We start from the raw sequence: 27,204 nt of genomic DNA on the forward strand, positions 1-27,204 counted from the left end.
TGGACCACACGCTCAAAGCCGGAAAAAAGGGAATCAGAAAGGTCTTGATCATCAATACTATTCAAAGTGCTACCATAAATAGTTCTGTTGTCTGCATAAATGCCAACAAATGATCTCAGAATATAGAAGATCATATATGAAGATCAGGAAGATGGTTGGGCTGAAAATGGATCATTGAGATATTCTAGCATTGATGCAATTATAAATATGCACTCAACAGCACAATTACTAGGTTGTTTAGTTGCAATGACTGCAATAGACTTTGTGGATGGGTTGTGAAAAAGATCACGAAAGTGTTCATGCCATCGATGCATAATTTCATCAGAGGTTTCCAGCAAGGTTCTCCCATCCTTTGCCAGGAGTGGTATAGTTGAAGAGGATTTCAGACCATAGGCCTGACGAAGCAAAGCATAAAATGTCTTAACATCTCTATGTACCTCCCTGGTGAGGTCAGACCACCGTTTGTTTTTTTATTTGGCACACAATACTGAATCTCACTCCATACACAAGAGAAGTGGCCAGCAGAGCTTCTTCAAAGGTGAAGAGTTGAGTAGTTTTAGATGAGCTTTCTGCTTTCTATTAATTTGAAGGTTGATTGGAATCATCAGCAAACCAATCTCGATATCTGGGAACTGTCGATCCAAGAGCTTCAACACCTTTTTGGTATATTGTATCTCTGTCTCCTAATTACAATCAGAGAAATCCACCTGGTTAAAAGCAGATTTCAAGGGACTTTGTATGACTGGATCTCTCAATTTGGAGACATCAATACACTTAGCCACTTTGATTCCACCAAAATGGCTTTTCTTACGAATTGCTATTTTGAGTTTAGCTCTGACCATTAAATGATCAGTACCAGTGTTAAAGAACAGCTGCCTGTTCTTGAAAGTGAGTAGTGGTGGGACGATTAATCAGAATCGGAATCGTTAATTGTAAGAATCGTGTATTTTGGGAGGTATCGGAATCGGAATCGCATCGTTAAAAAATACCTTAATTTTCCGATTCCTTCATTACGATTCTTTTGGTCTGATGTTGAAAAAAAGAAAAAAATTTCCTGATATTTCTAACCGCAAGAGAGAAATAAAAAGAAACCAAAGAAATTCATTATTAACAGGGCAATGCTTAGTGCCCCTGCCCCTCCCTTACAAGGTTCATTCATTCAGGTCTATTGTAATCCAAACTACAAAAGAGTTAACTTGAAAAGAAGTATGCAGGGCTCTACATTGCGAGTAAAAATAAAAAAACGCTTATCTTTTTGGCGATTGTTTTTTTTTTTACTGACAAATCTTCTAATAGTGAATGAAAATGCTTTTTCAACTTATATTTTCTTAAAATAAAACGAGCAAAGTCAAATTATTTAAACAGTAAAAGGTTTAATAGAACAATATACTTTTTTTTTCTTTTTTTAAAAGAAGGCTTTTGAAAGAAATATCTCTAAAATGAAATTGATCACGTTGTATTATTTCGCAAAGTTTTGACAGTAGTCGGTTTCTTTTGAAGTTTAAAAAAAATCGACCCCATACCTATCTCTTCCAAACCTAAAGTTATTAAATAACCCCTTCGTTAATTTAAGGGTAATTAATTCAATTCAGTCAAGTTTTTTTTTTTTAATTTCATTGAAATAAAATCCATTATTTTTTTTTTCTCCAGAAAGATAAAACCCTGAATTTGATTTAAGCAGAATAATATAATCTTTTTTCTAGAATTTTAAATTGAAAATTAAGTGTTTTGCGCAATTTTTTGCCGAACGAAAAAGAAATTAATATATATATTTTTAAAAGGTTTTGTAATCAATTAATTTTTATGTCTAAATAATATTTACGATTAATCAAATAATTTCATTTTAAAAAGTATTTATAAATAGAATTTTACTAAGGACTTATAGTTTAGCAATATTGAACCGCATCAACCATGTGTGAATTGAACACAGTCAACCCAAAAAAAATTCAAAAGAAAATGCGAGTTTGTATTACTGTACACATAGATTCGAAAAAGTTGTCAAAAAACAAATATATAACAAATAAATGTTATCAAAGGCAAGATAAGTTATTTTTCTACCTAACTGGATATATTTTTCGGGTTTTTATTCAATGTAACATGTTTATTCAGCTCGAAAAGCATACAGTGTTTACCGATGTATTGAAAAATTCAAAATGGCGCCCGACACTCTCTTTAACACGGTAAGTTCAGGAAAAGATGTTATAAATAATAAACTATACAAAATACTGCTAGAAACTCGCTCAATATATGTTACCGTGACATATTTTGACATATATTCAGTGTTTTTTTTAATAGTATTTTGTCTAGTTTATTATTTATAACACCTTTTCCCGAACTTACCATGTTAAAGAGAGTGTCGGGCGCCATTTTGAATTTTCCAATACATCGGTAAACACTGCATGTTTTTCGAGCTGAATAAACATGTTACATTGAATAAAAACAAAAAAAATGTATCCAGTTTGGTAGAAAAGTAACTTATCTTGCCTTTGATAATATTTGTTTGTTATATATTTGTTTTTTGACAACTTTTTCGAATCTATGTGTACAGTAATACAAACCCGAAAATGCATATTTGCATTTCATTATGTAAACTTTTATACATTGGTTTCAAAAATTAAATTCTATAAGTTTTTTTTGTTAACTACCGGTTGGTACAATTTACCACCCCATCCCTTTATATTTTTTTCTTTTTGTCTTTTTTAGCGGATTATTTTCAATTAATTATCCAAATAAGTGACTAGCTTTAAAACAAAATTTAATAGTAAATTATTTGTTTACAGATAAACTGAATTTTCTAATATGGCCTAAAGTCCAAAAAAAAGTCTTTTTGAAGTTGATGAAGATGATGAATTGAAAGCCATTTGCAAAGTCTGTCAAATTAAAATATCGCGAGGAATAAAACCATCTAACATGACCACAACCAACATGTTAAAACATTTAACTATGAAGCATCCAAATAAATTGGAGGAGCAAAATAAAAAAGAAAAGGAACAAAAAATTACCAACTAGTCACTCAGAGCAGTTTTATTAGTGAGGGTCGAAATCGCAGTGTCTTTTTTTTTTTTTTTTTTTTGCCTACGTCACCATCTAGGTGTCACCATTTTTTTTTTTTTTTAACCTTCCTTAACTTCAAAGAGTAAATACAATATATACAACTAAAAAAATAATTTTTAAAAATGTTGATTCCATTCAGGAAAAATTCTTTTAACTAGAAATTAAAACTTAGGTAAAGATAGCTGACTGACAGCAACAGGAGCACTGGTTAACTACTGAACCACGTGGAAAGTTGTGGGGGGGAGGAAAAAAAAGGAAATTAAATGATGATAATAAATTATGATAACCGTCTTTGAAAGGCACTAAACTCCTAAAATTTACTTCTTTAAAATTTTAGGCGGCACTCCCCGGTGATTTTAAAGCACTCTCTCTCAAAAAAAAAAAAAAAAAAAAAAAAAAGATTTAATTTTTAAGTTTGGGAAAGATATATTTATTATAACCGAATTCCTGTATGAAGACTGGATCTACTTTATTGGACGTTAATTTGTGAGATAAGTAATTTTTCAATGTTTAATATGTTTTTAAAGTTTCAATTATCAATTAAATTTTTTTAATTGCATTTATTTTTCAATTTATTTAAAAAAAAAAACAGGGTTTTAAATGTATTTTTCAAGGTAACAAGCTTCGAAAGAAGTCTAATAAAAAAAAAATCACTTCATTTTTAATTTCGACAACCCTGAGAATTTAATTATTAAAAAAATATTGAAATGTGACATTTTTTTTATTTAACATTTCTATTAGTTCAATTAATTTTCTTTCAATAATTCATTTCACTCAACAAACTTCACCATTTTTTGTTTGTTTTTTTTAAAAAATCTTTTTCTGTAATTTTGGTAATTATGTTTGCTCAATTTTATCTAGTATTTCATTTGTTTTTTATAGTGGTATCATTTTTATATGTGTTCCTTTGATATACCCTATTTCAAAATTAGTTTGGCTAAACTTATTCTTCACGTTAGAAACAACGTGTAAAAGCAATGAAAAAGTAAGAAAAAATAATAGGTGTTAACTACTCCTTGTGAATTATGGAGGTCTGAAGAACTGCCGTCACAAATACAACTATCAATAGCCAAACAAAAAATCGTTTTTGAAATTCCTTTAATTGTAACTTTTCACTATACCTACCTTTTGGTATAAAACACAAAAACTTTAGATTAATGGTATTTCTCATATATGGTCGTTAACTTTGGAAAGGTTATTTTGTATCTACGGCGCCATGTCACGTGGTATATTGGTTTTTTTTCATTACGCACGTTCATTTATAAATTATTAAATTAAATATTTATCTTTTTTATATTTAATTAGTATATATTTTCTTTCTCTTCCGCTATATTTTTTTTATTTAATTCATTAAATCTGTTAATTATGAGGACCAAAATAATGAATCGTGTGTATTTATTCTCTAATTTTCTTGTTTTTGTTCTGTTATATAAATTCTATTTTATTTGTTTTTTCTCTGAAGGATAAATTCTATTTTCTTTGAGTTTTTTTTTTCTGTATTCCAATTAAGTAAAATAAATTTTCTCTAAAATAAATTTTGCTAATTTTTCCGTTTAGTTTACTATATAATAATTTTATTTAATCCAAAACACGACGGTGTAGACATAAAATATCTCTTCCAAAGTTAGGGAACATATTTGGGAACTACCGACCATAAGTATAAAACTACCTGGTATATTTCAAAACAATAAATTCCCTAGGAATCGGAATCAGAATCGTACTTGGTATCGGAATCGTTAATCAATATTTTCCTGGAATCGGAATCGTATAAAAATTAAGAATCGTCTCAACACTAAAAGTGAGTAAATATGAGATGGGATAGCCGAGGATTTGAACTTGCGAAGCTAGATTTGGAATTGAGAATTCCGATCATAAGTTAAAATAAATAATACAGAATGTTATTGAAAATGGAATGTAGAATTACCATTGTTTAGTTCACATAAAATAGTTAGATATCTGTTTATTGAAAAAGGAATGTAATGATGTAATTTTGTTTGTGTTAAAGAAATGAAATTAAAATAAGGAATTTAAAAACGGACAATGGAAATGTTTGTAAAGTGGGTTAATCAAAAATTAGGTTAGAGAAATCGGGTTGAAACATGTGAGTAACAATGCATGTTTAAACACGGAGGCATGTCAGGCCATGTGTCTGATATACACGTGTTGGTCATGCAATGATGTCATGAGTTTTCAATATACTTGGAGATTGGCAAAGGGTAAGTCAGTCAGTCAGTCAGGGGAGAAGAGAGGAGTCAGAGACAGAGCTGACATGGAACCTTGGAAGTGAAGGGGAGAAGAAAGAATCATGTAAAGACTTGAATTCCTTGATGCAATGCCACTGACCGATCGAAATGGAATAAACGAACAACTTCATCTTTTTGTATCTGCGTCTTCGTGTTATGTTATTCAACAAAAAAAGGTATTGTCAATTTATATTATAAGAACTTTGTGAAAATCATCATCTCAAAAATAGGTAAAGAAATATGTGTCAATGTTATAGAAACACTCCCATTCACAGAACTGTCAAACAGTATAAATGTCAAACGCACTATCTCTCGGTCTATCTATCTATATATCAAATCTCCACTCATTGTGTATTACATGCCATCGGCTCTCCTGTATTAACATGTACCCTGTCTCTTTATATATAAGACCTGTCTCTATCTCACAACATGAACACCCTAAGACTCTATCTTACTAATATGAACAACAACAAAGATATAATATACGTCATCCCTTCTTCAGATATAACCCCTATGTAACACTAGTCGGCACCACGCATTACTCCAATTTCCAAGATCACCACATCTACACAGTATGTAATCAAGTAAATGGTCATGTTTAGACTGGGGATGAAACCAGGTTTACTTGTTTTTCTGGTGAGAAAAAGTGTTGGTGATAACAAGATTTAGTTCACTCCAGAGATGGACAGCTGTCAGCCACAGGGTGCTGACCAGTAGGTCAAAGGCAGCTTTGTTTAGGATGCATTTTCTTGCCCCCTCCCAAATTCTTGGGTGAGCAGTGCTATCCTGAAAAGGCTACTCAGTCACAAAAAGTCCCACCAAGCACACAACTGCCTAAGTATTGTTGCAAAAAGCGATGTTAAGGTAGGCCTTTTGTTGCCTGTGTGCAGATTAGTTACATGTTTCCAGCCTCTCAGGCCTACACACGTCACAACTTTTCCATATCCATTGCAGGACACTCGCCGTGATCAGAGCCCCGTCTGCGTGGCAGAGGTCACGACGTGCACGTGGAGTTGATTTGTCTGGAAGAAGCACAGTATTTCACTAAGACATCAGTGTCCTTTTAACACGCATCCACACCAGACCTTGATCACATATGCATACACATACACAAGAACACACATTTACCCACACACACATGTGCACAAATACATGCATACATATATGCAAATACAAACATACATGCAAACATATATATATATGTACATATACACACACATATGCATACATGCATACCAAAAAGCTTACACATGCACATAAACGTACATGCGCATACATACATGGCACATATATACATGTATATGCACACACACATATGCGCAAACATATATTCATATGCATAAATACACATACATATGCACAAACACATGCACACATACATATGCACATAAACATGTGTACACGCATACAAATATATACAGACACACAACTGCACACATACATATGCATACATACACAAATGCACATACACACGCACATAAACGGCAGCAAATTCGTTTTCGAACAATGCCATTACTTGATATAGCACATATAAAAAATATATATACAGAAACATGAAAATAAATCAATGGTGGGCTGCTCAAAGGTAGCTTTTAAGCCCTGCCAAACTCTAGCATTCTTTAGCACACATTGTGTAAACATGCGCGCCACTAGTAGCACATTTTTGATGGTCACTTCTATGAATATTCAAATGCTACTTCAAACCGCCTGCTGTTTTGCATGGCCGGCCGGCCACCCGCACTTGACACAGGTTAGATCTGGCAACACAAGACTGTTTTGTGGCCCGTTGCACTGATTAGTAGTCTGGTGGCTTATCAGCCCACCTCTGCTCTGACATAACCTCCCGCACACCTCACACTCCAGACCAATTTAGCGCCCCCGCCCATCCACTGCTCCTTTCACCCTCCCTTTCCGGATATTACGTTTCAGCCACTCATACTGGGTTCAATCTGTCTCAAACTTGCCCACATCTCCCCGCAAGGTCCTTCTCCACTCTCCACTATCCAAAGCAAGACTCTCCCAGGTTCTTTCATCCATCTTACATTTTTTTAAGGTGGACCTCAAACAATCTTTGAATCTCATTTTAGGCTTTTGAGCCAGACGTCTTCCCTCGGCAAGCTCGCCATAAAGGAGTTGTTTGGGAAGTCAACTGTCTAACATCCACACAACATGTCCACTCCATCTCAGTCTATGTTTGATAATGTGAGCCTCAATGCTAAGGCATTGGGTCCGTTCAAGCACCTCCACATCACTGACATACATTTGCCAACCCAAACCTAAGATTCGCCATAGGCACATCTGGTGAAACCGCTTGAGACGTCTGAAATGCTCCCTGTATGTTGTCCAAGTTTCACAACCATAGAGAAGAGTAGAGAGAACGCATGTGGCATAAACCTTAATCTTTGTTGGCAGCAAGATCCCATGACGTCTCCACAAACGCCTGTCTAACTTTCCAAAGGTATCACTTGCCCTGCTATCCGTAATGATACCTCATCATCCAGGGCACCAGACATACTTAGTGTGCTACCCAAGTATACAAACTTAGTGGCAACTGCTATCCTTGACCCACAGATATAAACTGATGGCTCATAGTATGGCATGCCTGGAGCAGGCTGATACATTAAGACAGTTTTTTTTCAGATTGATAGTCAGGCCCAATGCGTTGCAGGCAACCAAAAAGGTGTCCACAAGATGCTGCATATCAGCCACCGTATGAGTCACCAGATCACAGTCATTCGCATAGAGCAAGGCACAGATCGTGTTGGTGAGTACCTTTGTACTTGCATTGAAGCGCCTAATGTTGAACAACCCCCCAGTAATTCAGTAACGAATATAGACACCATCAGAGCAAACCCCAAATGCCATCTGAAAGACCATGGTGAAATATAACGCAATGAGGGTGCTGGAATGTCTCCTTGCTTAACACCATTTTCTACTGAGATAGGATCAGTCAGCTTTCCCCCAACGTTGATCACAGCCTTCATATCATCGTGGCAGAGCTTTAAGATGGTTACAAACTTGTCAGGACAGCCAAGATTTTTCAGAATCTCGCACAAAGCATCCCTATAGACTGTATCAAAGGCCTTGGTAAAATCGATGAATACCTGATACAGACCCTTTTGCTGTTCTATACATTTCTCCTGTAGTTGCCTGGCTGTAAAAATCATATCCACTGTCTCTCGACATCTTCTGAAACCACACTGCGACAGGCAAAACATCGTCAGCAATCTGTCTAGCATGATCCTACAGAGCACCTTACCGACTACTGACAGCAAAGAGATGCCCTAATAGTTTCCACATTCATCTCTGGTACCCTTCCCCTTGTATAGAACCACCATCAATGCATCCCGCCAATCCTGTGGAACACACTCATCCCGCCAAGCAGTCTGAAACAAGTCCGCTAAGCATTGCATTGGGTCCAGAACATTTAAAGATCTCTGCATGCAAACGATTCAGGTCAGGAGATTTTCCATTGTTCAGCTTATGGACAGCTGCTTCAACCTCCTGGAGAAAAGGACCTCTGCCAAGATATCCTTGACCGGATTGCTAGGAATCAACCTAACCAACTCCTGATCAATGTAAGAAGGCCTGTTCAGGAGGTCATCGAAATGCTCCCCCCATCTATGAAGACTGTCGGTAGGGTCTCGAAGAAGATCCCCACCATCCCCGGAGCGCAAAGGAGTGATAGGTGATCTGGATGGTCCATAAACTGCACGTAGTAGGCTGTATAAGACCTTAGTGTTGTTTGAATCCGAGGCAAGCTGTATTTCCTCAGCTTCCTGCCTCCACCATTCATCCTGCAGGTTTTGCAACCTCCTCTGCACCTCGCGCTTGATTGCCTTAAAATTGTCCCTGAATCGATCTTGCTCACCATCCGTCAAACGACCCCCGAGATAAGCATGCAATGCCCTGGCCTTTAAATCAAGCAGAGTCTGAATTTCAGTATCATTCTCATTGAACCAATCCTGATGTTTACGCTCACAATAACCTAATACTCTCTCACATACCTCATAGACAGACTCCTTAAAAGCAGGCTAAGTGTTTTCAGAGTCAATTTTCTATCTCCTTAACTAGTTTCTCCCTCAAAATATTGTCCCTTAGACGGGCAACATTAAGTCACTTTGGGATAGCCACACCAGGTCCCCTCATCTTGGGCTTCACAATACACTTAACCTTTGCATGGACCAACCGATGGTCAATCCAGCACTCTGCACCACGCATGATATGAACACTGCAGATATCCCTCATCTCACGTTTTCTGACTAACACATAGTCTATCAAGTGTCATTGTTTGGAACCAGGATGCATCCAGGTCGTCGTGTATTTGTCCTGCTGGAACATGGTGTTACCGATTTTAAAAGCCATCTCTGAACAAAATTGCAACAACATCAGACCATTGCTATTACACTTGCCTATTTCGTGTTTACCCAGAACATTCCAGATTTCAAAATCTCTTCCCACCCTAGCATTAAAATCTCCAAGAATGAAGATCTTATCAGCAGAGGGAATGTGCCTAACTACACTGCACAAAGCAAGGTAGAAAGCAAGCTTTTCATCTTCTGTTGCATCCATAGTGGGTGCATAGACACTCAAAAAAGTTGTATAATGACCATTTACCAGAGGTAACCTCATAGTCATGATCCGGTCACTCACACCACAGGGAAGTTCTTCCAGGCTAGAAAGAATTGATGCCTTTATAGCAAAAGCCATGCCTGATTCCCTCTTACATCCATCCGCTTTACCACTCCAGAAAATTGATACTGTCCCTCATCAGCCAGCCTGGTCTCAGACAGACCAACTACGTCCATGTCATAACGTTGAAGTTCCTTAGATACAAGAGCAGATCTACGTTCTGGACACATTATTGCTGATGGCAAGTCAAGCAGCGTCCGCACATTCCAACAGCTGATGGTCATTGTCATAGATTTCCTTGCAGTAGCATGATGATGACCGGGTCCAGGCTGTGGAGCCCTGAGACACCTGCCGGACCAAGCCCTGGAAGTTCCAGTTCCCTTATTGCCATTTACATTCATAACTATATTTGCCAACTTCATTAAATGTTTTGCCGTTTTAGGCTACAGCCAGCCTTTTTGCTATCAAGATACACAAGATGGTAAAAAGTGTATCTAATTTATATCGAGTAATGCCTGTGCTTGAGGCTTTTTATAGTGAGGGAAAACTTTGCACCAAGACAATCCCACTCTCTAAACAACTGCCACATTGATCAAAAAGAAGAGCAAGTCAACATCATTGAATACAGCAGTCACCACAGATTTTATATCAGAGTTTTCCTTCTCCTAGAGAGGTTGCCTTCACCACGGCTTACCGGAGCCCTCTACACCTACCATGCCATTTGATCCCTGACTGGGACTTCAGTTGTTGGGCACCAGAGCATATTCCACATGCCGGTGGGTCATATATGCCGCAGCTTATAGGGCTTAAGCTCTTCTGGAGGTTTCTGTCATAGTTATCTCACCCTTAGCCTTTGGTTAAATAACCTTGGCCCACAAGGCAGTCCATACACGCACATACATATACACATACATGCATAGATATGTATGCAAATACACACATGCATGCATATATACATGCATACGCACACATACGTATGCATGTACACAAATGCATATATACCCACATGCACATACATACACAGACCCACATACATATGAATGTACATACACATACATGCAGATATATACATGAAGGAGCTTTTAAAATGGAAGAATTGCTCAATGATCATGACGACGATGGTGATGATTGGTACAATTAAATTAATTTAAGCATAAATAAATAAATCAAACACATACCATACGTAGAACAGGCAGTCATGACGAGCAGTGTTTGAAGGAGCGTTTAAAATTGAAGAAGCGTTTAAAACAAAAGAGTTTCTTAATGATCATGACGACGATAGTGATGCTTGGTACAATTAAATTAATTTACGCATGTTATGAAGTTGAGTGCGAGATCTTATTTCGATTTGTGAAGCTTTCTCGCAAAGAAAACCACAAATTAGCAAGAGTAGTAAATACATTATGGAATTAGAACGGACAACCAAAACCATGACAAATAGCAGCAGCAGCAGCTAAAAACAATATTTTCAAATCTTTACAAAATACCAAAATACTCAACTTCCAATAATTTCATTGGCTGTCAAAATTCAACTTTGACCAATCAGAAAAGACTTGCCTGGGAACCGGGCACCTGCTATGTTTATATTTAAATAGAGAGAGTGGAGCCCAGCTGATTGAGGAGACTGGCTCGATAGAGCTCGGCGCACACCACACAAATCCCTGTCAGTTGAGAACCCAAATTCAAACCCAAAGAGAGCAACCAACTTTAATCCTGGCCAGTTTGGCCACGGGTCTCAACTAAAACCAAGATATGAGAAGTACTACAACTTCACCGTAAAGCAGGCATGTCAAACATGTGGCCCGCAAGAAGCAGAATTGTGGCCCCACAGACAATTTTAAGCAACTTGGAAAAATCAAGGAGAAAAACGAAAAGATCAAAATAAGAGATGAGTTAAAATTTCTTATTTATCCTCGTTTTAGGAAAGTTTTTTTTGATACTGAGCCCACATATTGAAAGCTTACATCACAAACACAACTATCACGACTTCTCATTACTTCCTTTAGTTTCCCTTTCTTAGCATTTGACTTCCAGCGGTGTCATTCACTTCCTTTTCTCCTGCATGCCAACATGCTGTCCCAGCGGTATCTTATCTTTATTCACTCCCACCTCGACGTTCTGCACCAACGCTGTAAGTCCTTTTCTTTTTTTGATATTTGTTTCTTTGAGGGCCCACTAAAGCTAAATTACCTGTGATAAGACAAAAACTTGTCCCTTCGAAAAATTTAATCTTCTGCTGGTTGTGGGTTTTGTAAAATTAAGTTTTGTTGCAATTAAAATTATAAATGGTTTCTACTCACAAAGTTGAATTTATTTTATTTTTCATTAATAAATATTTTTAGGCATTAATCAGAAAAATAACAGCAACAACGACAGTAAAGAAAGCAATTCTATCCACAATATTATTTTTTGTTTTAAAATTCAAAATTCTAATTGTTTTTATATTTTTAATTCATTACAATTGTTTCGTTTTGTTTTTAAATTCGTTCTGTTTCTTTATTTAAATTTAATAAAAAGTTATTTTGTTACATTGGTTTTGTTAGATTTGTTTTATCTTTTATTGACTCGCACCCGTGAAAACTGACAAAATGTAATTTTACAAAACCCACAACCAGCAGAAAATTCAATTTTTCGAAGGGACAAGCTTTTTGCTTTATCACTGGTAAATTAGCTTCAGTGGACCTTCAAAGAAACAAATACCTTTTTTTTTTTCTTTTTTTTTTTTTTACAGAATTTATTGACTTTCAATTTCTTCACATAGTTATTTGGATTCACATTTTCATTGTCTTGGACTTTTAAGCGTTTCCCACTTCTCTCTCTTACCCACTTGTCACACTGTCACTGTATTTCTTTTTTCTTTCCTTTTCAGTTTTTACCTTCTTTTATTTTCAATAAACCTGTTGTTTTCATAAAGTGATAAATCAAAAAAATGTTGTGCCCATGACATTCTAAGACTTTGATTGATGGTTTCAATGTAAAGAATAATCTTTCCCAAAGCAAGGATAGATAAGAAATTTTAACTATTCTTCGAACACACCTCTTATTCTGTATTTATTTTATCTACTTTTACGTTTCCTGCCGTGTAGACCCTATATCTATATTGCTTTTTAGTATTGTGTACTTTTTATTAAAATTGACTTTTATAACTAAAAATATGAATCGGGTAATACTGTGCAGGGGTCAGGTTCCTTTGTGATAATTGCTTTTATTGATATTTTATAAATATTTTTTGTTGTGTTTGATTTTATTTTGACTTTTTAATTTTCCAGATTGCACATCGTTTTTAAAATGGCCAGTGTTTCTGTGACTAAGAAAAAAAAAGGTAAATGAAGAAGGGTGAGTATTTCAAGAAAAATGGGAACTACAGTATTTTTGCACAGAAGTGAATGGAAATATACATTGTTTAATTTGCAATAACCATATTTCTACGCTGAAGGCGTATAACCTGCAAAGACATTATGAAACGTATCATTTGTTTTATAATAAATATGAAGGCCCTATGCGTGTTTCAATGCTCAAAGAATTGACGGTTAACTTGACACAGCAACAGGCCTTTTTTACAAAAAGTCAGAAAGTAAATGTCGCTTCCGTTACCGCAAGTTTTGAACTCAGTTGATGGATAGTGATGCATGGGAAATCCTACACTGAAGGAGATTTTGTGAAACAATGCCTTATAAAAACGGCCGAAGTTGTGTGTCTGGAAAAAGCACACTTATTCAAAAATATTTCCCTTACAAGAAACACTGTTGCTGAACGGATTGATGAAATTTCAAGTGATTTGAAGCAACAGTTGAAAGCAGAATAATTAAGATTTGAACAGTTTTCAATTGCAATTGATGAGACTGGGATAGCACAGCTTGCGGTCTTCATCAGGGCCTGTGACAATAAATTCAACATTTATGAAGAACTGATTGAACTAATCCCTAGCCATAACACTACAACAAGCCAGGACATCTTTGAGAACGTTGAAGGGTTCTGCATGAATATTATTTACATTTGAGCAAACTTGAATGCTTGTCTACTGACGGTGCAGCGAATATGGTTGGCAGACATAATGGTATTGCTGCCAAGTTACAAGCAAATATAAAGAATTTACATCCGGATTTGTAATTTCCACATTTCCACTGTATTATTCATCAACAAAATTTGTGTTCAAAGATTTTAAAATTGGATCATGTGCTTAGTTTAGTCATAAAGACAGTGGACTATATCAGAGGTCGTTCTCTCAACCACCGTCAATTCAACCAGTTGTTAGAATATATGGATAATCAGTTCACCAATGTTCCATTTCACACAGATGTACGCTGATTGTCATGTCATGAAGTGTTGAAAAGATTTTATTTGTTAAGACAAGAAATAATCACTTTTTTGGAGATGAAAGACGAAAACAATGAAAGATGAAAGTTGGCTACAGGATCTGGCTTTTGCTGTGAACATTACAGCACAATTAAACGATCTCAATTTGAAATTACAAGGTAAAAACAAGCTCATCACTCAATTGCATGATGACGTCAAATGCTTCATTATAAAGTTGAGATTATGGAAGTCACAAGTCTCAAATGAAAATTTAATTCATTTTCCTACGTGCAAAGAGCTAAAAAATAGTACTAATACTAAGTCAGCACTAAGTTTTGCCAAGTATGACAGTCACCCCGAATCATTGTCAAAGAAGTTTCAAAAAAGATTTCATGATTTCTCATTTTGAACAAGAGTTTGCATTATTCACAGCAGCATTTACTTTTGATGTTACTAAGGCAGATGAAAGCTTACAAATGGAACTGTTAGAAATACTGTCAGATTCTTTACTCAGAGCAAAGTATCTTGAAGTGGGAATACCTGATTTCTTTTCATACCTTACAAAAAGGTTTATAAATTTCAGAAAGTTAGTCACACAGATTGTGGCAATGTTTGATTCCACCTATTTATGCGATAATTATTTTCCTTCATAAAATTAATAAAGACTTTTCAGAGAACTAGGTTGACTGGCAAACACTTTAGATAAGTGTTTGTCAGTCAACCTAGTTCTCTTGTAAAGCTCGGAATCTAGTTCAACCTAGTTCTCTTGTAAAGCTCGGGAAGACACATGTCAACCTAGTTCTCTTGTAAAGCTCGGAATCTAGTTCAACCTAGTTCTCTTGTAAAGCTCGGAATCTAGTTCAACCTAGTTCTCTTGTAAAGCTCGGGAAGACACATGTCAACCTAGTTCTCTTGTAAAGCTCAGAAATACACAGAAACTTCAGCCAGACATACCAAAGCTTGTCAAGAACAAGAGGTGTCAAATCTCAGGACAAAACACGAAACATGTTTGAGTACTTGATAATAAATGTTCATTTTGAATTATAATTTATGTGCATTGCTTTGTTGCATTCAAATACATGTTGGCTATGTATGTTGCTTTTTACATTTTCGTTATATTGAAATAAAGAACAGATTTATATGTCATGCTAATTTCCTTTGTTATATTCTTTTGTTAAACTACAAGTACTTTTAACTTGCGTTCTTGAATATGACCAAACTATTGCATGTTTCTAAATTACCGGTAAAAGAAACATATTCAGCAATGATTTTTTTTATTTAACGACTTTAATTAATATTGTGCCAACACAAACTGATTCCTGTGGCCCCGAGGGGCTCTGAGTTTGACATGCCTACCGTAAAGCACAGCTGAATAAACGTCCCACTTAAACGTGAGAGGAAAAACATTTCAAAAAACAAATCTGCTAAGTTGCTTCCCTTAACGTTTCCCATTGAAAAACAAATTCTTATTTTCCGAGATTATTATCAAAGCTACCCAGCGCAAAGAATGATACATATTGTCATATTTCATCAACAGTAGATGACAAACCTGCTTAGACTTTTCTTATTAAAAAAAGAAAAAAGAAAAAAAAGCAAACTCTTATCCTTCGATATTGTTATCGAAAATAACACCACAAGGAATAACAAATATTGACATTTTATCAACAAAGAAAGATGCGAATCGCCAATAAAGACTATGCTAAATAAATAACCTTAAACAGCAGGGTTAAACTGTTGTCCAACTGAAGAATTTTTTTTTTTTTTTGCTTTTCTTAAGGTTGGTTTTGAAATAAACAATTGAGCAATCAACCGTTATAAATTAAACTTATATTGTTTGTCTGGTTCTTCCCTGCCACCATACACTTATTCATAATATAACTTTGAATGAATGAATAAAACAATTCAACATATACGATACGTAGAACAGGCAGTCATGATGTGCAGTGTTTGTGTAACTTTATATTATATATCAATAGGAGAGATAACCAAAGCAGCAAAACAGAAGCTGCCTTCCAGGACACGATGTACAAATGTAGGGGAGACAACCAAAGCAGCAAATATACAAATGTAGGGGACACAACCGAAGAAGCTTACCAAAAAACACTATATATACAAATATAGACAAATTCGGGCATACTTTTTTGGTTTAAAATTATAGTTTTTTTTTTTACTATTTGTCATAAAATTTTAATTATAAAATAGTATTATAATCTTCAAGTAGTTTCGTCCCAGTAATAGAACCCAAGATATGAGCATTTTAATATTAAATTTGGCTACGAGTATAGATATATCCATATATAGATATATCACCTTTTTTGGCAATTATATAAGTTTGCAATCTCGGTGACTATTGATCAGAATTTAACAAATGAAGGCTCATTGGAAAGCTAATGACCTAAATTTTGTAGTGGGCTATAAGACATTTACCCTTAAGGTCGCACATTATTGTTTCAAAAAGTGGCGGATATAAAACGGTTTGAGTTATTTCCCCCTAGACGCTAACTCTGTCCTTTTTGTTTTTGTTTTCTTTTTTGGCAGATAATCAAACTAAAAATAATTCACACAAATTTCCAAGCATTATTTTTGGAATCGGTTCAAATAAAATAATTTCTGCGATTTCGCAATTAACATTGTGGTCCAGTGAATTTTTATTTTAAAATAAACAATCCAATTCAATTCAATTAGGATTCTTTATTTAAAACAAAAACAACTTTCATTTACATTTTTTTGCCAGTTTTTTCTCCACATTTTTTTGACATCGTAACTGCTAATTTTTTTTCCTTTTAATAACACAATAAGTCATAACTCATTACATGAAAACGTGTATTTTGATTAACAAATTCTACTTTGATATTTTTGAAACTGAATTATTTACAGTTTGTCTAAGAAGGATCTAATTATATTTAGTATACATCCAGTTATACTGCATGATTTAATTTTCATTATTTGCCCTTCCTTCTAGACTTTGTTAAAAGTCTTGGATATATCAAGTGCTACAGCCCTGTCTTTACCTGCCTTATCCAGTACATGGTAAATGCATTCAGAGATGACTGTTTAAATATCTGCAGTAAAACGACATTGCCTAAATCCATACTGTTTATCAGAGAGAAGATTTGCTTTTGCAAGGTGGTGGACTAGTGCTTGATAAATTAAGGTCTCAAAGATTTAACAAAGAGGAGGAGACTAATAGGGCAATAACTGAGAGGGTCAATCCTTTCACCAGAATTCTTGTACACTGGTACCACAGAGGCCATCTTCCAGTTATTAGGGAAGCAAGATTCAGCAAGGCATTTATTGGAGAGTTTGGAGTATGGGGGCTAGCTCAGCTGAGCATTTCTTAGTATAGCAGGGATGAGACTAGACCCACACGCCTTTGAGGTGTCTAAGTTTTTTATAATATCGCGGACATGAGGAGGAGTGATTTTTACATCATCTAGCGTGGTTTCAATTTGCATCGGAAATTTTGGAGGGAGTAGTTTGTTGGCTCTAAGGTGGAGTTGAAGGCGAATTGCCGGGCAAGCAGTTCCACCTTCTATGTTGCTATGCATGCAGCCTTTGTTTGTTGGATAGTGGAGGAATTACTGATTCACTACACTATTATAGATTTTCCAGAAATCAAGAGTTCTTATCTTTTGTGATTCTATGTGTTCCCTGATTATTTCAGCATGCTTTCCTTTGGCTGTTGCTATTTCTCTCTTACAATGATTTCTAGCATCTACAAACTTTTGTAAGTAATAGAAAGTCTACTGTTTAAAGTACTGTTGCTATGAAATGTAAAATTCAATAATTTAATGGTTTAAAGATAAGACAAGTGCAGAATCTTTTTCAATAAATAAATATTTATTGAAATTAAATTCAATATTTTGATAACAAAATCTATCAGGAAATATATGTTATATTTATTATTTACAATTAATAGTTCCCATATGATGTTAAACTTATATAGATATAGAATATAGATAAGCATCTACTTACAGATATAATAAATAAAAAATATAGATAATAAATATCTACATAATCGAGATATGAATATAAAATATACCTACTTAAAGAAAATTCTTCTGACTTCAAAAGAAATCAAAATTAGATAGAAGATAAATTCCCCTCTCATAATAAGAAGTATATATAGCATTTTGCAAAAACTTGTTTTTTTTTAATAATTTGTAAATAGGGGTGGAAGAAGAAAAAATAATAATCAAGACAGATTTTTAAAAATCAAAACAATAAGTAAATAAGCAAATTAAGCACAAAAATACATACATGCATTAAGCAAACTCAAATAAGATGTGGAAATAACTCTTCTCCTTCTTGTTTTATTCACCCAATCTCCCTCTATTTTTCTAAGCAGTTTAGATCTAAAATGAGTCAACTAGAGGAATTCAATGGGTGAAAAAAATGTAAAAGACGATGGGGGGCAGGGGTAGAAGAAAAATAAATAAATAAAATAACAGACACGTTTTAAGGTTAAAAAAGTATCGAAATGACCAAATACAATATTAAGTACAAAAACAGATTGATTATAAGCTAACAGATTGTGTTCAGTTGAACTTGTGCTTTGATTAAGTCAAACTAAGAGTTTTAGTTTGCAAGTCTGTTGTTCAGCAGAAAAAATGAGTACTATTGTAACATCATTTAAACTAAAACGTTTGTTACTTGTTTTAAATTAGAGTTGTAATCTTGTTTGGAGAGAGAACAATTCTGTTGCAGCATTGACCACAAAATTTACATTGTGAACAGTGTCAGAACCAAGAAGTGACCTTAAACCAGCACAACAAGTGGATGATCATGGCCTGTGCAATGAATACATGCAGAAACAGGTTCACACTATGTACTTTGGACCTTTTGCCTGTAAACAACTATGTGTATAAGCCTCTGTCAGAGAGAAAGGATTTGATGGTTGAGAGAACATTTCCAGATATTCTATAGTTAACAAGCTTGGAAAGCAAACATTTGTGCAAAGGCCTTGATATGATCTTATGTGATATCACAGTCAGCACATCAGGTTTAGATTTTGAAAGATGAAATCCATATTGCTTGTCACTAAGAAGATTGTTTTCACTGAGGTGGCTGACAACTTCTTGATTTATTACAGATTCAAGTAGTTTCCTTCAGGAGGCTGACTGGTCTGTACTGGGATGCAAATGCTGATGGAAAGTATTTCTCCTTCCAACATTGATTGAACAGCTTAGTAAGCTAGGAACTATTTTGGGTTGCAGTTTCTTGAATATGATGATCGGACAGTTGCTTTATTAGTATCAAGGTTCTTGATGAGTTTAGCGACACCAGGGATAGTTATTAGGATGTCACTTAGAGTATTTTGGATCATGACAGAGAATTCTAGAGGTGAAATTTTCACAAGGTTTTTGGCAAAAATTTAGCTTTATTAGATGCTGAGGATATCACCTTCGGTACAGTAATGCTAGTTAGAATAGAGGCCTTACATCTGTTCAGAACACCGATATTCTCATGAGAACTGTAGCAGAATCAGCAATAATCGAAATGAGGGGAAATAGAGCGCTTACCTCGGATACGTCTGTTGTGTTTCAGGCTAAGCGGAAGAGAGTTCCAAGATGGCGTTCATGGGTTTTTATTAGCGTTGACCTCATGCAATTCTCGTAGAATCGGGTCTACTCTTACACGATTATGCAAATGGACAATTCCCGGCCGCTATAAAGGCAGGACGCTGGAAAGCAATGGGGTGTGTCCGGTAGATTGTGTGTAGGTGGTTCTGGCGATTGGATTGTTCTTTATGACGAACCACGTGTCTGCGAGAAGCGAGTTTTTTTTGTTTGTTTTTTTTCTGCTCCTTTGACCATCAAAACCGAACGTGGACCGCATCGTGGAAGTGGTCTGAGGAACACCCCCCTGAGAAGCTACATAATCGAATGTCAGAATACCCAGTGCTGGCAGAAATCCGTGAAGAATACACGCAGGAGCTCCGCACCTGGATAGATAATTGTTGGCTCGTGCCGTACCCAGAGGATAAATTGCCCCCCCCCCCCAATGCCTAATTCCCCTGATGGCTGTGATACAGCAGAACAAAACCAAAGTGCGCCTGGAGATGGACTACCGGGAGCTAAATCATTACGTAGATGTGTTTATGGCCAACGCAGATGTTTGCGCAGCTAAGCTGCGTGAATGGAGACAAAAAGGTGCTAATGTGTCTCTACTGGACCCCAGGAGAGCATACCTACAAGTCCGGGTCCATGAGACACTGTGGCCATACCAGACTGTGGAAATCGAGGGGAAAAAATACTGTCTGACCTGTCTGGGGTTCGGTTTGAATGTGGTTCCCCTGATAATGAGAGCAATTGTCAGCGAAGTATTATCTACAGAAGAAGTTGTAAGCCACGCAGCACGTGCTTACATTAATAACATTTTTGTCAATGAAGATGTGGTGCCCGCGACCCGTGTAAGAGAACACCTAGTGCAGTTCGGGTTGAAGTGCAAGAACCCAGAGCAGTTGAAGGACGGTGCACGGGTGCAGGGATTGGCGATCAGGATGGAATGCAGTGAACTACGGTGGAAGCGAGGAAATACAATTCTAGAGGCTCCCAGCATTGATACGCGACGAACAATGTTTTCCCTGTGTGATTGATTTGTCGGACACTTTCCGATGTGCGGTTGGCTTCGTGTGGCTTGTGGAATACTCAGAAGGAGAGTAAGTTTGGTAACAAAGGGCTAGGATGATGAAGCAAGAGATGCTGTACTGTATCATATGATGTTTGAAACCTTAGAATCTGTGCAGCAGAACGATCCGGCCTGGGGAAATTGGTGTGTGAACGGCAAAGAACTGAATATATGGGTCGATACTAGCTCCCTAGCAATTGGTGCAGCCTTAGAGATGCATGAAACTGTGTTGGAAGATGCATGTTGGCTGCGACCTGAAGATGATTCTCAACATATCAACTTAGCCAAACTGGACGCCATATTGAAAGGCATCAATTTGGCTCTTTAGTGGCAGAACAAAGTGCTACACAGATTCTGTCTGCGTATACCATTGGGTCTCAGACACACTAACTGGAAAGGCGCGAGTACGCACCAAAGCAGTAAGCGAGATGCTTATTAGGAGGCGACTAAGCACTCACAAGGAGCTCGTGAAAGAGTACGGGCTGACAGTGGACGTGACACTGGTTCCATCAGCACGAAACATTGCTGACTGATTGACATGAGTACCACAGCAGTGGTTTCAGGCAATGAAAAAGAAAAACAGGCTTGACCCAGTGAGAAGCGCGGTTCACACAGGCGAGCTGGATTAGAGTCAAATCATGACTATTTACAAAGGTAGTGGACATCCGGGGGTGCGACACACTACATAATTTGACAGGAGAAGTTGCCCAACCACGACAAAAGCAACCGTTAAAACGGTCATACGGAAATATGAGAAATGTCTGTCCATTGACCCAGCACCGGTCAAGTGGGAAAAGGGAAAGCTGGAAGTGAATGAGAATTGGCAGAGAATTGGAATGGATATCACACATTATGGCACCTTCCATTTTTTAACTCTAACAGACTGTGGTTCATCGCGTTTCTCCATTTGGAGGAAATTGGCAAGGCAGGACTCGGCAAGCGTGATCCATCAGTTGAAGGCAGTGTTCCTCGAGTGTGGCTCGCTGCATGAAATCTTTTTAGATGACACGGCCTTCTGCAGCAACGTGTTCCAAGCATTTGCACATAAATGGGAAGTTCACTTGTAATTCCGTTGTGCATATGCTCCAGGTGGGAATGGCATAGCGGAACGATGTCACCGTACAGTGAAACGAATAGTGGCTAGAATGCACTGTCCCATACAGGAGGCTGTCTACTGGTATAACATCACACCAAGAGTTGACACATCTCCCTTCACTGCACCTGCCAACACGATTTATCGATACGAAGTTCGAGTAAAGGAGACCAATCTCGCAACTGCATCCCCAGGTCCCAAGAACAGCTCTTACCAGGTTGGAGATCGCGTGTGGGTCGAAAGACCGCAAAATTGATGTACTACGAGGTTTGGCAAGGGTGAATTGACCAAGGTAATCAGCCCTCAATCGATTTTGGTAGACGCCATTATGTTGTTACATCGGAGGAAGAGGAAGACTCAGACAGTACAATGTCTTCTGAAATGATGCAGGACGACAGAGAGGATTTTGAGCCATATAATGCACATACCAAAGAGGCGGAAGAGGGACCACTTGTCTTGCCTTTACGAAGGAGTACCAGACAAAGACAGATACTGCCCCTCCCCCCCTGCCCTGATTGTGAAACACCGCCTATGGAACAGACTGGTGGCAATAACGGTAGTAATGAGGAAGATGGCAAGGAGGAAGTGCTGTCTCCGGTTCTTCGAAGATGCACCTGACAAAGGCGACTGCCCCCATGCCCTATTTGTTTTCATGAGATCAGGAGGGGGTGTAGCAGAATTAGCAATAATCGAAATGAGGGGAAATAGCTTACCTCGGATACGTCTGTTGTGTTTCAGGCTGAGCGGAAGAGAGTTCCAAGATGGCGTTCATGGGTTTTTATTAGCGTTGACCTCATGCAATTCTCGTAGAATCGGGTTTACTCTCACGCGATTATGCAAATGGGCAATTCCCGACCGCTATAAAGGCAGGACGCTGGAAAGCAATGAGGTGTGTCCGGCAGATTGTGTGTAGTTGGTTCTGGCGATTGGATTGTTCTTCGTGATAAACCATGTGTCCGTGAGAAACGAGTTTTTTTTGTTTGTTTTTTTTCTGCTCCTTTTTTCTCTACGGTTATTACAGCCAAGAAATTTCCTCTCTTCTAGAGGTGGGCAATATTGACTATTTCCTATCTGTGTTCCTGATTGTTTTTTTTTGCCTACTACATTTAAGCCTCTGATCAGCCACTATAGATTTAACACTGCGCATGGGACATTTTAACATTTTCTTTTCCAGTTGTTTCAGGTTGTTTTTGTAAAATGTTTTTGACTCCTAATGGGGGTACGAGACGGATGGATTCGCCAATCATTTTTATAAGCACCGGCTTGCTAAACAACCAATGAAAACGTTTCAAAATTATTATAAAAATTGTCGAATTTTGGATTCAATCAGTTCGCAGTACCGTTAACTATGCCACGGACTGCATTTGATTCTTGGCCGCCATCTTGGTTACTGATCTGAACTACACCACCATCTTTGTTCAACACAATATCTCAAAACTTTACAGGTTATGGGCCCAGCCATCGTCTTTTCTTTGACAGTTCAGAATCTAAATTCGAATTGTGGCAGGTAAAATTTCTGGGATATCTAAGGATTCGAAAACTACACAAAGTCATACAATCTCCAACAGAGAATCCAAACGACCCTGAATTTCTCGAAAAGAACACAACTGTTTTTGCAGAACTGATTCAATGTTTAGACGATAGAAGTCTGTCTCTGATTATAAGAGACGCATTGGATGATGGACGAAAAGCATTGAACATATTAAGAGAACATTATTTATCAAAAGGGAAACCGAAAATTATATCCCTATATACAGAACTAACGTCTCTGAAACGTAACGAGGATGAAACGATCACCGACTACGTTATAAGGGCAGAAACAACCACCAATGCCTTAAAATTCTCAGGTGAAATAATAAGCGATAGAGACTTCCAGCCGATTTTAGACCATTTACAACTGTTATAACGCAAAAGGACAAACCCATAAATTTCAGCGAATTTAAAGTGACATTGCTAAAATCTGCCTGTCACAACTTGGAAACCTGGCATAAAATTCTAGGACACTGCAAAACATCTGATATCAAAAAATTACCAAATGTAGTCAAAGGCATGAAAATAATACCTTCAGATGATCTCCAAAATTGTGATGTTTGTGCACAGGGGAAAATGACAAGATATATAAGCAAAACGCCAGACAAAAAGACCACGAAAATTCTCTCACTTGTGCATTGTGACTTACCAGGTCCGATCAGCCCGATGGGGAGAAATAATCTAAGGTACGTTTTGAACTTTATTGATGATTTTTCTGGTTTAATTATAGTTTATTTTCTAAAAAACAAATCCAACACTATCCTCACCACTAAGAAATATTTAGCTGATATTGCCCCGTACGGTTCTGTAAAATGTATTCACTCAGACAATGGGACTGAATTTACTAGTAAAGACTTTGAACTTCTATTAATTAACCACCGTATTAAACACAAAAAATCAGCGCCGTATTCCCCCTTCCAAAATGGCACCGCTGAAAGGGCATGGCGAATCCTTTTTGAGATGACAAGATGCCTACTTATCGAATCGAAATTAGCGCATAGTTTATGGACGTACGCTTTAATGGCAGCAGCATATATCAGAAATAGATCGTTCAATAAGAGGCTAGGAAAAACGCTGTATGAAGCGTTTTGCGGTGTAAAACCTAAAATGAACAGAATGCATCTATTTGGTTCTGATTGTTTTGCATTTATAGAAAACACCAGTAAACTAAATACTAAAAGCAAAAAAGGTACTTTTGTAGGTTACGATAAAATAGTCCGGCATATTTAATCTATTTCCCAAACCAAAATGCCATAAAAAGGGTTAGATGTGTAAAATTCAATGATACATTAAATTTAAAAAATGGCGATACAGTGAATGAAAAACGTGAAATATTACCTAGTATCTTAATCGATCACAATGAAAATATTAATAACGACGACAATTACAGTAGAACTTCTGACAAAAATATTAACCAGACACGTCGATACCCAATAAGGGAGCGAAAAAAGCCAGACTTCTTACAAATTGAAAAGATACAAGATTACACCGTGGATTATTCGTTGAACAGCACACTGGAAAGTTATAATGAGGCGATTAATTCAGAAAATCACCAAGAATGGGAACAAGCTATGGTACCCGAATTGAAAGCTTTATCTAAAAATAACACATACGAAATAGTGGCAAAACCAACAGATAAAAATATAATTTCTTCACGCTTGGTTTTTTCCAAAAAAATCACAGCTTCTGGCAGTGAAACTTTTAAAGCAAGATTTGTTGCAAAAGGTTTTTTCACAAACGACAAATTTAACGACAATTAGAATTTTATTACAACTTGCCGCTCAATACAATTTAAAAATACATCAAATGGATGTAAAAAATGCTTATTTAAATGCTCCGATTGACTGTGAAATTTACATTTACCCTCCAGAGGGATTTAAAATGAAAAATAAAAATTGGGTGTAGAAATTAAATAAATCATTATATGGACTAAAACAAAGTCCACACAATTGGAATTTAACACTCCATAATTATTTAATAGAACAGGAATTCAAACAATGTCCCGTAGATGCATGCATGTATGTATACCAAACATGTAGGTAATAAATTGTTGATTTTGTTTTTTTTGGGAGGGTTGACGATGTATTACTCGGCTCAAACTGTGACAACACTTTAAAAGATGTTAAAAATGAATTAAATAAAAAATTTTAAATGGCCGATCTTGGACGACTATCATGGTTCCTTAGTATAAAATTTACCTGTGAAAATGAAACTATAACTATGAACCAATCACGATACATTGAAAAAATTCTACTCAAGTTCGGAATGCAAGATTGTAAGCCGCGTTCAACTTCCGTCGAAATGGACATAAATAAAAATATAGAGACCGAAACAAAATCTATAGATAATCGAATATACAGGGAAATTGTAGGGAGCCTCATCTCCTTGATGACCACAACAAGGCCTGACATATGTTACACTGTAACAAAGCTATCTCAAAACTTATCGAAACCGACAATTAAAGACCTTAATCGTGCAACACAAATCCTTCGTTACCTAAAAGGAACCAAGGAACAATCTTTAATATTTAAAAAGTCTACATATCCTCTAAATTTAAAAGGCTTTTCAGATTCAGATTGGGGTAACTCTGAGGATAGAAAAAGTATAGCGGGGTATTGTTTTAGACTGTCAAAGACTGGACCTATGATCTCTTGGGAAACTAAAAAGCAACAAATTGTTGCCCTTTCTACTTGTGAAGCAGAATATGTAGCTCTTACTCATTCCGTGCAGGAGGCAATTTTTCTGAACACTCTTTTAAAATCTATTTTAAAACCAGATCTAAGTAAAAAACCTATAGTAATTCATTGTGATAATCAGAGCAGTATCTTATTAGCAAATAATTCTATGATTTATCAAAGATCGAAGCATATTGATATCAGATATCATTTTATAAGGGATGAAATAAGGAAAAAATCTATTACTCTTACTTATGTGACATCTGAAAATAATATAGCCGACATTTTCACTAAACCTATAAAAAGAATAAAATTAAGACATTTTATAACCGAACTTTTTGGAATCTAATTATGAATTTCAGAAACCTAAAAAGAGAAGCATGAACAGTCAAAATCACAAAAAAAAAAAAAAAAAAAAAAAATGTACATTGTTCCGGGCACGACGTTAAACTGGACCATTTCTACCTTACTAAACAAATTAACCAACTAATACCTAACATAATGTTTCCAGTTTTTATAAAAAAAAAAAAAAGAAAAGAAAAAAAGTAACTTGTTAAAACCTTTTTCTTTGTAAATTTTTTATTTGTCAAATAATTCTTTTTTGTATCTTTTTTTTGGCAAACATTTGTTAAAAAAAAAAAATGTATATTTGTGAATTTTTGTGCATATGTTTATATGTATTTGAAAAGTATTCTATTTGTATGTTTATATATATTTGAAAAGTGTTTATTTTTATGTATCAAAAAAAACAAAAAACACTCAATGACATTAAAAAATGGCTTCTTTTTGCACACATTATACCAATATATTAATAATTCTTTTTGACTAATGAGAATAAAGACAAATTCCCCCAAAACCAGAAGAAAAAAAAAACAAAAAACAATTATTTTATTGGTTTATTTTTCTTTGTTCATTTATTTGTTTATTTTCATTTATTTATTTATTTTTCTTTCCTTTTCTCAAGTGAAACCAAAATTGAATCCGAAAGGATTTTTCCATTATATCAAAAAAGGGGGTGTGTAAAATGTTTTTGACTCCTAATGGGGGTATG

General features: G+C 36.1%; 1 protein-coding gene across 3 annotated transcripts in view; it reads right to left on the bottom strand.

Moving 5' to 3' along the window:
• LOC145291321 (DNA repair protein RAD50-like) overlaps positions 1 to 27,204 on the bottom strand; it is a 260,298-nt gene that overhangs the window by 189,696 nt on the left and 43,398 nt on the right. The window lies entirely within an intron of this gene.

This window comes from Euprymna scolopes, chromosome 12, assembly GCF_053919585.1.
Source record: "Euprymna scolopes isolate OS-2025 chromosome 12, ASM5391958v1, whole genome shotgun sequence".
NCBI lineage: Eukaryota > Metazoa > Mollusca > Cephalopoda > Sepiida > Sepiolidae > Euprymna > Euprymna scolopes.